Source organism: Python bivittatus, unplaced genomic scaffold, assembly GCF_059951505.1.
Source record: "Python bivittatus isolate LINGU-HERP-01145 unplaced genomic scaffold, Pbiv_v1 ctg000350_np1212, whole genome shotgun sequence".
NCBI lineage: Eukaryota > Metazoa > Chordata > Lepidosauria > Squamata > Pythonidae > Python > Python bivittatus.
In genome coordinates, this window is record NW_028277074.1 from 2,124,433 (window position 1) to 2,137,520 (window position 13,088).

General features: G+C 35.3%; 1 long non-coding RNA gene across 3 annotated transcripts in view; it reads right to left on the reverse strand.

Annotated features, from left to right (window-relative positions):
• Positions 1-13,088, reverse strand: part of LOC112540426 (uncharacterized) — a 61,727-nt gene that overhangs the window by 2,760 nt on the left and 45,879 nt on the right. For 2 of the 3 annotated variants that reach the window (XR_015796742.1, XR_003084504.2), the window contains exons 3-4: positions 9,234-9,348; positions 104-1,181 (exon numbers count right to left, since the gene is read on the reverse strand). This is a non-coding gene — a long non-coding RNA (uncharacterized LOC112540426). Of the gene's footprint in view, positions 1-103; positions 1,182-9,233; positions 9,349-13,088 lie in introns of those variants that run through there. The other variant, XR_015796743.1, reaches the window with a different exon arrangement.

The following is a 13,088-nucleotide window of genomic DNA, read 5'->3' on the forward strand; positions in this document are numbered from 1 at the left end:
CCTTATCATTATGCAAATTATGAAAAATGCAGTATGATATCCCAATATAAGCATTTTGCATTTATGTCACAACATCACACACAAATGGATAAAGGGTGGAGTTTGCATTGTTTATTTTATTTATGTATTCATTTAACAAATTTGTTTAACAAATTAAACAAATTTATTTAACATTGTTTTGTCAGTTTGCCCTCCTTTGTTCCCTCCTCTCAGTCTTCAAGGATTCATACATGGATCTTTTTTTTCCCTCTGACCTGGAAAATGCCAGGATTGAATTGGAAGATTTTCCATGCAAGGCAGTGTATTCTGTCACAGAGCCATAAGATACGGACAGTCAGGGCTGCATAACTGCTATTGAAGCCTAAAAGTATGTTATCCAGGAAATGTTAGTGAAATGACTTGTATATAATGAATAGGAAATTATTAAATCCATACAACGTTTTTTTCTCTCTTTGATAAACAGGGAAGATTTGATTTCTGGATCACATTCATGACTAGAAACTTGTGAACATCACTAAATAATGTGGCTGAAATTCTAATACTGAAATTTAGGCTCTGCAAGCAAAATCATATTTTTGTGAGCACTTATGAACTGTTGAGAAACCTATCATTATGTATCTAAATTCTAAGACCCAGTCCTCAAATTTCAATTGCACTTAAAATGAGATTTCCAAAGAAATAAATTTATGTCTAAGCTACATTATTCTAATATAAGTTAACTCTAGAATAAGCTGAAGCAAAATGGTGCCTGGAATTTTGTGAACTGGGATGTGGAAAGCCAATATGAGAAAATACATTTTTCTAAATTTTTCATGGAGGTCAAAATTATCCATCAGTTTAGAGGAAAACTGCAGCCACTGTCAAAGCAGTATCAGAGCATTATGGGAGGAAAAAAAAAAAAGCCAATTTGAGTCATAAAAATGAGTATTCCGATATTTCCACTAAATTCCAAGTAAGGAAAAAAAAACCTGAAAGAAGACAACTCCCAGCATAATTACTAATAGAAAATTGGATACACAACACACTTACTGGTGTATTTCATAGCAAATATCTTACTCCTTGTTTCAGGTATGTCTGTATACATGCTCCAAGGTTTCCAGAAAGGCTTCCATATGAACGTCCTGCTCAGTGTTCTCCTGGGGGTAATGTTCCTGGAGCATCTATATTGCAGCAGGTCTCTACTGGAAAATAGAGGTTTCAACCCATGAAATTCAGATATGTAAGTAGGCCTGAGAAGCTAAAACCACAAGTCTTAGAAGACCACTTTTGTTCTCTAGCCAAATAGTTCATTAAAGGTTTTGTAGCTTTAACCTTGTGACGAACCCTGAATCCCAGCTGGAATCCATTCTGTCTATATGAGAATGATTCAGAGATTGGCTTCAGGTTAACCCTGCAAGCAACATGAGACTCACTATGCATATGTTTTGCAGGAAATCAAGCATGGCCTCCCTTGCTGCCCCCCCCCCCCCCCGCGGGAGATGTCAGCAGCAACTGTTAAAACCTGAAAATGTAGGTATTATAAAGACCAAAATAAATATAAAATAAAAAGTATTGCCAAAAATGGCATCTGCAAAGATAAATTGACTCCAAATATTTATTCTTTGAAACTGAATGTTTTGGATGATTCTTTAATCCAAAATACAGATTATTTTTAAATTGCTGAAACTATACAAATTAGTCTTGTTTTGTATTATAGGTAGCACTATTTTCTGCATTCATAGATAAATTATGGTTTTATAAAATATATCCATTATAATACTTACATTAGACTTATAATTATATAATCATTGTCAAAAATTTAAACATGCTTTATGCTAAAAAATAATATGTGCAAGTATGGCTTTTCTAGCTGTTATGAAGCTAAACATTTTTATATTAAAGTCACACTCCTCTTTTGTTAGCATATGGACACAAAAATGATGTTGTTGGATCAAACCCCAAAGTTTATCTCAATTACCATTGTTTTTCCATTAACAGAAATTCATGCATCCTGAGCCTCTACCTTTCCTGAAGTTATGTTGCAGCCTATCAAATTTGAGGCTTTGATGTTTTTTAAAAATTCACAGACTTATAAAGCTATCGCTCAATAGCTTTCAATAGAGGGATATATTCAATAGAGACTTAAAAACTGTAATATAAATAACAAATTAATATGTTCAGACATATGCAATTACATTGATGTATTCAAAATCCTAATTTGCATTTTCCAAGTGTGTGTGTACTTGGAAAATTAAATCTTACTTTTCATCATTATTTAATGAATCCTAGAAGGAGTATTCCACTACCCTTCCAAAATGCTAAAGAGTAGTTTTCTATATTGTATGATGTCCTAATTATACATAATTATATATCACAATTGGAATATGAGGTTCAGTTGGTTTTTTCTGCAGCAAAAGCCAGTCGTCAGAATTCCTTAACTTGGGAGAATTATTTAATTCACTGGGCATATAGCAATGTGGATTTTAGGTTTAGAATTCCCCATACCTTGGTTTCCTGTTGAATTATAGTATAAAACATTTTAAAATTATGTTGTGGCAGGAATTATGTTTGGTTGGAAGAAAAGTTTTCTAAATTACATGCTCATCTGATTTCAAGCATTTCCCAGAAACATATAAATGACACTGAGTTATTTTCAGATTCTTTTTATACATTGGCAAGAGGAAAGCACTACCCTCAAAGATCATGGAGAGGGAATTTAATGACCTTCCTTACCTGGAAAGGATGAATGGGTGGGTGGGTGGATGGATGGATAGATAGACGGACGGATGCTTGGAGGTAGAGATTGAGACAGTTGCAAATGTTCCATTGACCTGACTTTTAGACCTTATCTAGCATACAATGCTAATTTCTCTTCTTATTAGCAAATGTTTGGGTTGACCCCAATCAGAGACTGTAAATTTGTTAATTTATTATATTTATATTCCACTGCAATCAGTTTTTATTAAAATATCAGTCTAGCAAAGTTTCTGGGAAAGCTGCAAGTGTTATGCCATCACAACCTCTGTTGGAAAATATTGCATCTGAGCTATACATCAACTAACACATTTAGATAAATCAGTGGGTTTATGAAGTGTGATCGTCTCTTATGATTTCTGTCCTTGTTAAATTGCTTTCAGGTACCCTGTTCTGGTTTTTATGTTAACTTTTGGTCCATGACCATATAGCAAATAAATAAATTATACCTCCTGTGAGAAATTGTCTTTACTTTTTTCTAGCAGTTACTCATAGAGCCACTATTATTTACATGTTTATATTTTTACAAATGTCAGCTTGTCAGTATTAGTTTTTGCTGCTTCTTTGCTAGCCAGTACTTGTACATCCTTTATGTCTTCCTGTGGGTCCTGTCCCCAGTGCAACAGAACATGATAAAGTCCCTTAATTTTCCCATTCCACAAAAAGAACATAAAACTACTTGCTAGCATGGGAATGTGAAGTCTGATTTTGAGATTAAATCAGAAGATATTTTACTCAATCTCCAACTCAAATCGGTGTTTTTTTATTCTTTTTAATTGAATCACCTGTGCAGATTGAAAGCTGAAAGTTTATGATTTAATTTTAAGTCAAGCTGATTTTCCAAATGAAATCAATCAATAATTGAATGAATGAATTGAACTGAACTGATTTCAGTTGGAACCAAATTTCACACATTTGTCTCATTCCTGCCCCAAGATTCATGTATTTTTCTACATCTATTTGTTTTCATTTATTTGGCAGTGTGAAGAACAATAGTATCTTCAAAATTGTTCTGGGGGGGAAGGAAATGTAAAAATTGTAAATGAATGCTGCTAGATTCAACAGTTCCATAGACAAGGTAATACACCAGTAAGTTGAATTCAAACATCCATCTGACTGGCTGCAATCATGGTAGCATGCCAGCAGAATTCAAAACTGCATGCAGAATTCTTCCAAGTGACTGAAAACTTGCAGTTATGCTGTATTTCAAACCTCTTACTGCATAGGAGTGGAGGAAAACCTGTTGTAAACAATGCCTACACTAATACCAGAATATTATAAGTTTTACAAGCAAGACACTAAACTTTGGTGGGAGAGAGAAGTAGAGAAGATGGATTGCATACAGCTATAAAGCCTTGGGATAGATAAAAAATGAATTGTTAAAATTGAGCATTGTGTAGAGATGGTGGGCATGGCAAGAAATCCCTCTCACTGGAAATACTGTATATAACCCACAAGTCATAGCAGGAGCACGGCTGAAATTTTAATGACCTTTCTAAAGGCATCCAGAGTTGGGGCCTATCATATATTGTGGAGAGATGGGAGAGATAGATCTTTGCAGAGCACAGGGGTAGCAGCTAAAAAGGCATGTTTCCCAGGTCCATAAGATGGCAATGTTTAAATAAGAGAATGGAGCATGCCCTCCCTATGGTAGCATGTGGGGTGGACAAATATTCTTGAAAGAAGGAGATCTTGCAAGTAATCTGGTCCTATGCCATGTAGGGCTTTAAAGGTGATAACCAGCACCTTGAATAGCACTTGGGAGCCTATTGGGAGCCAATCAAGCTCACAGATTAGCAGCATCATTGCATAAGGACCTGTGCCCCTAACTATCTGTGCCACTGCATTCAGGGCCAAATGAAGCTTCCAGATCATCTTCAAGGACAGCCCCATGTACAGCTTATTGCAGTAGTCCAATTGGAAGGTGACTAAGGCATCCATGGAATGGATGCAACTGGCAAACAAAACACAGTTGTGCAAAAACCCTCTGGCTACAGCTGCCACCTACTCTTCGAGCAGGAGCTGTGAGCACAGGAGGACCCCCAGAGTGAGTCTGAACAGCCACTCTGTCCAGAATCAAAGATGAAAACACTCCAGTTGCCAGATCAGAGGGACATAAAACCTACAGGCACTCCATCTTGGTGGTTTGAGCTGCAATCTGTTCTTCCCAATGCAATAACAATATCAGCAACATTGCCATTAAAAAACAAACAGAAAATGGCAAGGGAGAGATGAACATGGATGAGGGTAGAAATGGAATGGCTTTTGCATCATGAAATCTGCCAGTAGGTGGAGCAGTCTGCTGGTGGATTGAGAAGACATCTGGCAAACCTTTTAAAGTATAAGTAATTTCAGTGTTCTGGATCAGCCCATTAATTATAAATTATGTTGTGCATTGGCATCAAGCTGGTATATAAGTATTTAAAATAAATAACTATGTCTGGATCTGGCATTAATTATAAAATATCTTGTACATTGGCATAATTCAATATACAGTTAGTCTTTGCTTAACATCCATTTGTTTTGTGACCATTCAAAATGATGATGGCACTGAAAAAATTGACTTGTGACCAATCCTTGAACTTACGACTATTGCAGCACCCCCACGGTCACATTCAAGCCAGCCCACCTTTATGACCGTCTCCCTCCCACCGTCACCTCCCCCAGCTGACCTTCATTGTCTTCACCTGCCTCCCTTTCACTGGTATCCTGACCATGCATCAAACCACACTGGTTAGCAATGGAAATTCCATCCCCAATTATAGTAATTCATCAAGGACTACCTGTATAATGTAAATATTTAAATAAATAACTATAGTTTACCACTTTTGTTAGCTAGGAGAAGAAGGGTAGGAAGAGCAAATAACTCTCATGTGCTTTTCTTTTTATTCATCTAAGAATTAGAGGTAGAGAAGTGTGACAGCTCCCTTCAATCTTCTGTCCAATTTTGGTGGCCCACCTCTCTGTCAGAGCAAATTTGACAGATTACCAAAAGTTCTGTAATACTTTAGTGCTTCATGCATTGATTCATTTTTCAAACAAGGACAAGTATGGTTTGATGGATACCTTTACAAGAATCCTCAGATTATAATGGCTACTTGAGAATCACATCCAAGTTTAAACTCTCTTACCTACTTTGTTAGATTTTTTTAAAGACATACAATTTTGCTATTTCCCCCCCTTTTCCCATTATGGTATCAACAGAATTATTGTGACTCAGAAATATTTTAACATCAAATTTTGGCATGTCTCAGAATACTTGCAGTAATTAACTTCTTATTCAATCACTTGCCCGTTCAAGGTCTTATTCAAGGGGTCTTCAGACTGAATAAACTAGGAGGTCAGAGACCCTTCATTTATGTCTTTAATTTTACTGAAATAAATAAACTCAGAAAACAGTATTGCAAATCCAAACCCAACCTGTCTGAAACTTTTCACCACCTGAGCAAATAGTCTAATCTATAACACAAGGTGCATTTTCTCTAGAACAGAATTTAACAGATTTATATGCAATGAGTTTTTTTCCTCCATGGAATGTGTTGCATCATGGAAACTGTTCATATGCATAGTTGATAGGTTAGGATTTCTACTTAGATTGGTCACAAAATCATTTTCTCTGCAAGAATGATCTGTCACACAGAATGGAACAGGAACTGTGGAACTGAAGTTTTAACATTTGTATTGACCTTGCAGAAATATAATGATATGCTAGAATATATCAAGATTTCATCAGAAGTTTATCATAACAGGTGAGAATATTTAAAATTCTATTGCTACAGAAATGGAGAATGTATATCCCTGTTACCAAACTATAATTCCTATTACTGTTATTGCTGTTAATAATTTGATTTGTATCCTGCCTGTGTCCTGTCATGCAGTCTCCAAGCCCTGGCAGGTTCAGCATCTCAAGTGGTGGATTCCACATTTGGTCAAACTTTATGGAACAGCGTTTTTCAAACTGTGTTCCATGGAACATGTGAGAACTTGGTGGGGTTCCATGAGATACTAAGAGCAAAAAATAAATTTTAAAAAGTTCACTCAAACACAGCCAATTTTCTATCACTAGAACTTTGCTTTTTGCTCAAGGGAAGATTTTGTTCTAAGCAATTTCAGTGACTTGAAAAAGTTTGCAAACCCCTGACACAAAATAAATGAACCATAGTGATTAAGTTGCTGGATTTGAACCAGAGAGACACAAGATGAACTCACCATTCCACCAGACTTCAGTGAGTGACTTTGGGCTACTCTTAGTTAAATATGCCTGAGAGGATGGTTTCTATAGAGACAAAATTAAAGCAGCCTCCTATGTACTACTGCCTTGAGCTTTTTCACATAATATGGCATAAGCTTCCATATTATTTGCTACACTATAAAGCATCACAATTTCTAAATCTTCCAGAATTATCACAGCCACAAATTTGATAACACTTTTTGGGATGATATTTTCCAGTAATTATCGGAATATTAATATTTTATTAAAATAATGCATCTACATTAACAAATCCTACATGATTAACAGTAGTTATTGAGGAAAATTTCCTCCCTTCCCAGTTTGACTTGTCCAACTGAAATTATTCCTCCCCGGCCTTCCATCAGACAAATATTTAATCTAATTTCAAGAATATATTGTATGAAGCTCCCTGGATTAGAGCGAGCAACCATAGTCTAGCATTCAGATCACACAGTAAACACTTAAATGCATTGAGGAAGCTTAAAGCATAGACAGGCCTCTCCCAGAATTTCTCCCCAGCAACATTCACATGTGACTGACAAATGGTGTTTAAGGAGTGCTGTTTATGATTCAAGAACATAGTATAGAGCTATCAGTAGTAACCACTAATAGTTCACTCTGCCATGAATGTGCCTAGTGTCCTTTTAAAACCATTATATTGGTATCTATACCACCCATCTCACAAGAAGCCTCTGCCTCATGAGATGGGCAGTGTCCAAATTTGAAATATAAACAAACAAATTCTTCACATCTGTCAGATCAGGAGTAGTACAACATTGTCCTGTCCATCTTGCCAGCACTATCCTCTACTTGTCTGGCTGGCTCACAGCCTACATCCCTTTCCTCCTATGGTTTCATCAGTTTTGCTGCTTCTCCAGTGTATTTAGTAATAATTAATTAATTTATTTACTAGAAATTAATAAATTAAAATTTATTATCTAATTTTATTCAAGAACTCATGGTGGTATACATGGCCCTCCCTCTTCCAATTTTTTTTCCCATAGCAAGAACCCTGTGATGTAAGTTTAGCTTAGAGAGAGAGCAATTGGCCCTAAGTCACCCAATGAACTTCCATGGTTGAGGGTGGACTTAAACCTCGGTCTCTCCATCTCAGTCTAGTACCTTAACTACTTCACTATATTAACATTAACAGGAGAAAAAGAGAATAAACACTTATTCTTTGTGTCATTGACGCCATCAGCATGCCCAAATATATGGTGCTTGATGCCATTGGTAGTAAACCAGTGATCAGGCATCCCAGGGAAATAATATTCCCCAGAGCTTCTAGTATTTCAGTCACAACTATATCTGAGAAAACAGCTGGGAAAACAGAATTTTCCCTCCCTTCCTCAGGACAACAATAAAGATGGAGAGACTCTTTGTTTTGTGACAGCATGAGTAGGAGGATAAAGATGAGTTCTTGTTCAGGCTGGAATAACAGGTGAACCGTAGAACATTAACTTCAGCAGCATCTCTAATTAAAAGTGCAATTCTACCCTTGATTTTCACCTGCTGCACAAGATAGATTCAGTAAGTCCTTTTGTGCTATATGAGCATAAAACCATGCTTCTGTCTACCATTTATAAACAATCTATCAAAATTGAAAATCAGTGAAAAAAGGGAAATAAACATTAAGATAAGGTAGCAACTTTCTCACTCACTTACCATCCTGACCATGTATTCCTGTAATTTCTGTAGTGCAGTTCCTGACCATTAGTTATTATTATGCCTATGGACTTTTGTTTCCCTAAAGGCAACCAGGTAGGGCCCTCACCAACGTAGGGAGAAGAATATTCATTGTCCCAAGTAAGATCAGCAAAAGTCTGCAAGAGTGCTCATCTACTTTCCCTGCTACTAAGCTTTTGCTCTTCTGGAGCAGAGCATATAGGACAGATGACAGTGAAAAACAAAACAAAACTGTGACTGAACATGATAAACCACTATTATCTGATCTTACAGCAGGGAACTGGAGTTATTTTAACCTAAGCACAATTTTCAGTATTTAGCAGTAGGCTGGTTCCTGTCTTAATCATATGAGAACATCCACTGAAACCATTGAATGGCCAATCAAAGTATTCTTTTAGTAGATAAGCATGATTAACTCTAACTCCAAATTTAATTCAGGTACATGTAATCACTCTAAGGCAGCGTTTCCCATCTTAAAGTTGCTAAGGTTAAAGTGAGAAACACTGCTCTAAGGTATCTAGACCATACACAGTTCTTTCTCTGTTGCTAATTTATTAAAAAAGAACAAGTGATTAAGCATTACCTATTTGGTTAACCTGTTGCTCCTTCTTTTGGAGAGCTACTCTTGTTAAGCAGTCCATTGTTTGCAAAGGGTTATAATTCGCTCCACCTTTCTGAAAAGCTGAAATCCAGAAAACCTGCATGAGATGAGGGGAAAAGACTTAGAATAAGCTGCAGTATTCACAATTCCTCTGCGTCTGGTACCATCAAACAGTGCTTTTTTTTTTTTTTTTTTTTGCTATTCCAAATATGTTCCTTAGCACAATTATTCTGCTATTCTCAGAGGTGATTTTACTCTAGATAAGGAGGTGTTTTAAATGCATTAGGAGTAAGATATATTATAGGCTATTATAACTTTTTTTGTATTCACAGGCATTTGTGTCAGTAAACAGCCACGACTACAACCATGAATTTATGTTAAACTTTTCAGATTTTTTTCTGTCTCTTATCTTATAAAGAGAAGAGCAGCTGTCTCCAACCAGTGCCTCGATCATACACACACACAACCTCAATTCCTATAATCCACAGATAGTATGGGCAATAGTTTCTTAAATGGAATAGTGATAGTTGTAATCTATAGGGAAAAGGTTAGACCACAACAAAGCACTACGTTCATTATATATACTGTACACATATACACATATATACACATATACACACCTACTTACATACACATATATATATACATACCTCTTTCTCCTTGATTTTACTTTAACAAGTAAGGGATTGAAAATATATTATTACAAACAGCAAATTCTAAGATTCTTGTTTTCAAGCTCTTTTCTACTGGCCCAGCCTCACTAGGACTGGACATTCAGGAACTTTAAGTGATAATAGCCTTTTTAAATTATACTGGATTCCTGGATGCCTGGAGGGAATGTCCAAATCTGGAGGATTTGCAGGTTTTGCTTATTCAACCAGATCTTTGCACAAATGTTAGGTGCATATAATGGCATGAACATGTTTGGATAATGTAGGGCAATAGGTGGTTCCTGATTCCTTTGGCTCCATCAATTGCTAAATAAATTATATATAAAATTTATCTACAATAAATACACATCCTGGCTTAGGCAGAAGCTAGCTGGGTGATTGTGGCCAGTCATTCTCTTTCAGCCCTAGGAAGAAGGTAATGGCAAACTACTTTGGAAATCTTGCCTGGAAAATTGCATGGCATTCACAAGGAGTCAAGAATGACTTGAAGGCACCAAAAAACAAAACAAAACAAAACAGAAACAGATTTTAAAAATTAAAAAAAATGTTGTACTATATAAATAAGGAATTCCTTTTTCCAGAGAAAAGACCATTCATGTGGATAGGCTTTGCAGCAGAGTTAATACAAAGAGGAAGAGGAAAAGAGAAAGAAAGAAAGAAAGAAAGAAAGAAAGAAAGAAAGAAAGAAAGAAAGAAAGAAAGAAAGAAAGAAAGAAAGAAAAGGATAGGTTTTCTACAACTTCTGGTGTGAATGAATAATTTATATTAATCCATATTTATTCACTGTCAGCTGACTTTTAAATGGGTAACAGGGATCAATTCAGTATGTAGCTGAAGAAAATATGATAGACAAAGAGCCAACTTCATATACAGCACCCCCAAAGAGAGAAGTTAAATAAACACTTAATCTTCTTAGATATAATCACATTACCGCTGTTTAGAATTTTAGATAAAGATTATGTTTCAGTTCAAGCATGACACATAGATGCCCCGTGCATGCAGGAGGTGAAATCACATCTTTATAACAGAACCATTTGACCTTTTAACTTGTCAGTCTGGAATAAATAGTATCTTAATTAAGGAGCATTTTTTGACAGCCACCACTGGTTGAGATCCAGAATTCTTTATGGATGCTACAGGACCACTGCAGCTTTTGTACTGGCATTGAAAGATGCCCTTGAAGACTACAGAAAGAAGGATTCAATGAAGCAAGAACAGCTCAGTTTAGAGAAAAGCACAGCAATTTCCATGAATTAAAATACTTAACCTACAATTATGGATTTGTTGATTATATTTCATTTATTTACTTATGGTGATCTACTGGATACCAGGAATTTATTTCTCTGAGGTGAACAGGTTGAGTTGGGGGTTGGTGCTTGCTAATCATTTTACTTCCCAGAACAGAAAAGAATTATTTTTGCCCTAAGGAGGAACACAAAAACAAAAGCAAAACATTGCATTTAATATGGACAAATGTTCTTACATAACCATAATTTGTCAATGTATTTTTAAAAAGTCATATATTTTAATATTGTATTGAAGAGTTCAAGTATTTAAGCAGAATGTCTTGTCATTCATTTTTGCATAATTTTGTACATTTTAGGTAACTTTATTTTTAAGTAAATAAATGAATAAAATATAAACAGAAATCCAAAACCAATACAGAAGTTTAGTGAGAGCATCCATATTCATGTTTTAAAACAGCTGTTTTTCACTTTCACACTTCTCTCATTTAAAGTATATTTGAACTCCTAATATATATTTTTAAGCTAGAAACATCAATCAAGATACTTGTAAGGTTGTACAGTACATAGGTTCACTGGACTTAAATATCTAGTTGAAGTTACTGCTGAGCCCAAAATTATTAATAAAAAAATTTCAACTGTTCTCCTTCAATTTGATGAAAATAGATAACTTTCTATTTATTTGTCAAAGAAGAAATTGATGAAATTCTCACAAGGTTGAAGTCAGATTTCTTATATTTCTTGCAGTTACAAGATAGCTGTGGGGGTTATATTAATATCCTAACTTTCATTGTCCAACCATTCCTACAGCAGTCTGCAGGTTCCCCAGCTTCAGTTAAAATTTAGTGGAAGACTTTATAGAAACATTTCCTCCAAGGGGCTTTTTTCAGATCAGGAGAAGCGTGCACCCAGATAGGTTGCAAAATGTTGTTAAACAGTGAAGCCAACTTAAAAAGAAGAGACAGAGATTTGAAAACACTCTGACAATGAGGTAGAAAAAAGAGACTTATTTTGTGGGGGAGAAAACCTTTGGGCACAATATTAGTTGAAATGTGTTCCATCTTGTAATAATTGTTCTGATAATTTGCAAATCTGAGAAATACTGTGTTGAACACTGTGAAATCTTTTCATCTGGATAGCACAAACAGGTTGATCTTACAATATCTTACAAGGTTTGCAAGAGCCATTTGCCATCCCACACCCCAAATATATCCCTATTTAGTGGAAAGAGATTTTTCTGCTCAAGGCTTATAGCTCACCCCAATTTTCAAGAAGTTTCTTCTTCTCACTCACTCTTCTCAACTTACTTAGTTTTATTTTTCCTGCTTCAAATGCCTTTTACCCTGGAAATTTGCAGGTTCTTCACAAGCTATACCTTATGGCTATACAACCTTTGACCTGAATATTTTGGCTTACATTATTGAATTGAATCATTGAATCAGATACCTTTGAATTTATTTGAAGATGTGATATACCTTTGTGCATGTATATACATTATTTAAGGCAACTAATTCTTTGAATTGAATTTCATATTCAAACTGAAGATTACAATTGAATTGCAAAGTTGAATCAGATCTTAGCTGATTCCCCATAATTATTTTAAATTCCAGAATGGATGTATAATATACCTAGTTACCCCAAATATTTAGACATAAATTTGCTTCTCTTTTCTAAATGAATAAGCATTCTAAATGAATAAGCAAGATCAAAGTTTGCTATTGAAAAAGAATGTTAATTTTCTATATAGCAAGCCTACATAGAATATTCATATATTAGAGAATCTGTTTACATGATTCATGTGCCCTCTTGAGTGAACTGCACTGAGAGTATCCAATTAGTTTTGTTTTCAAAATGTTTGCAAACATACTTTGATATACACATTTATGAATCCTTCCTCATATAAAGTATTTGTGTGATGGGGT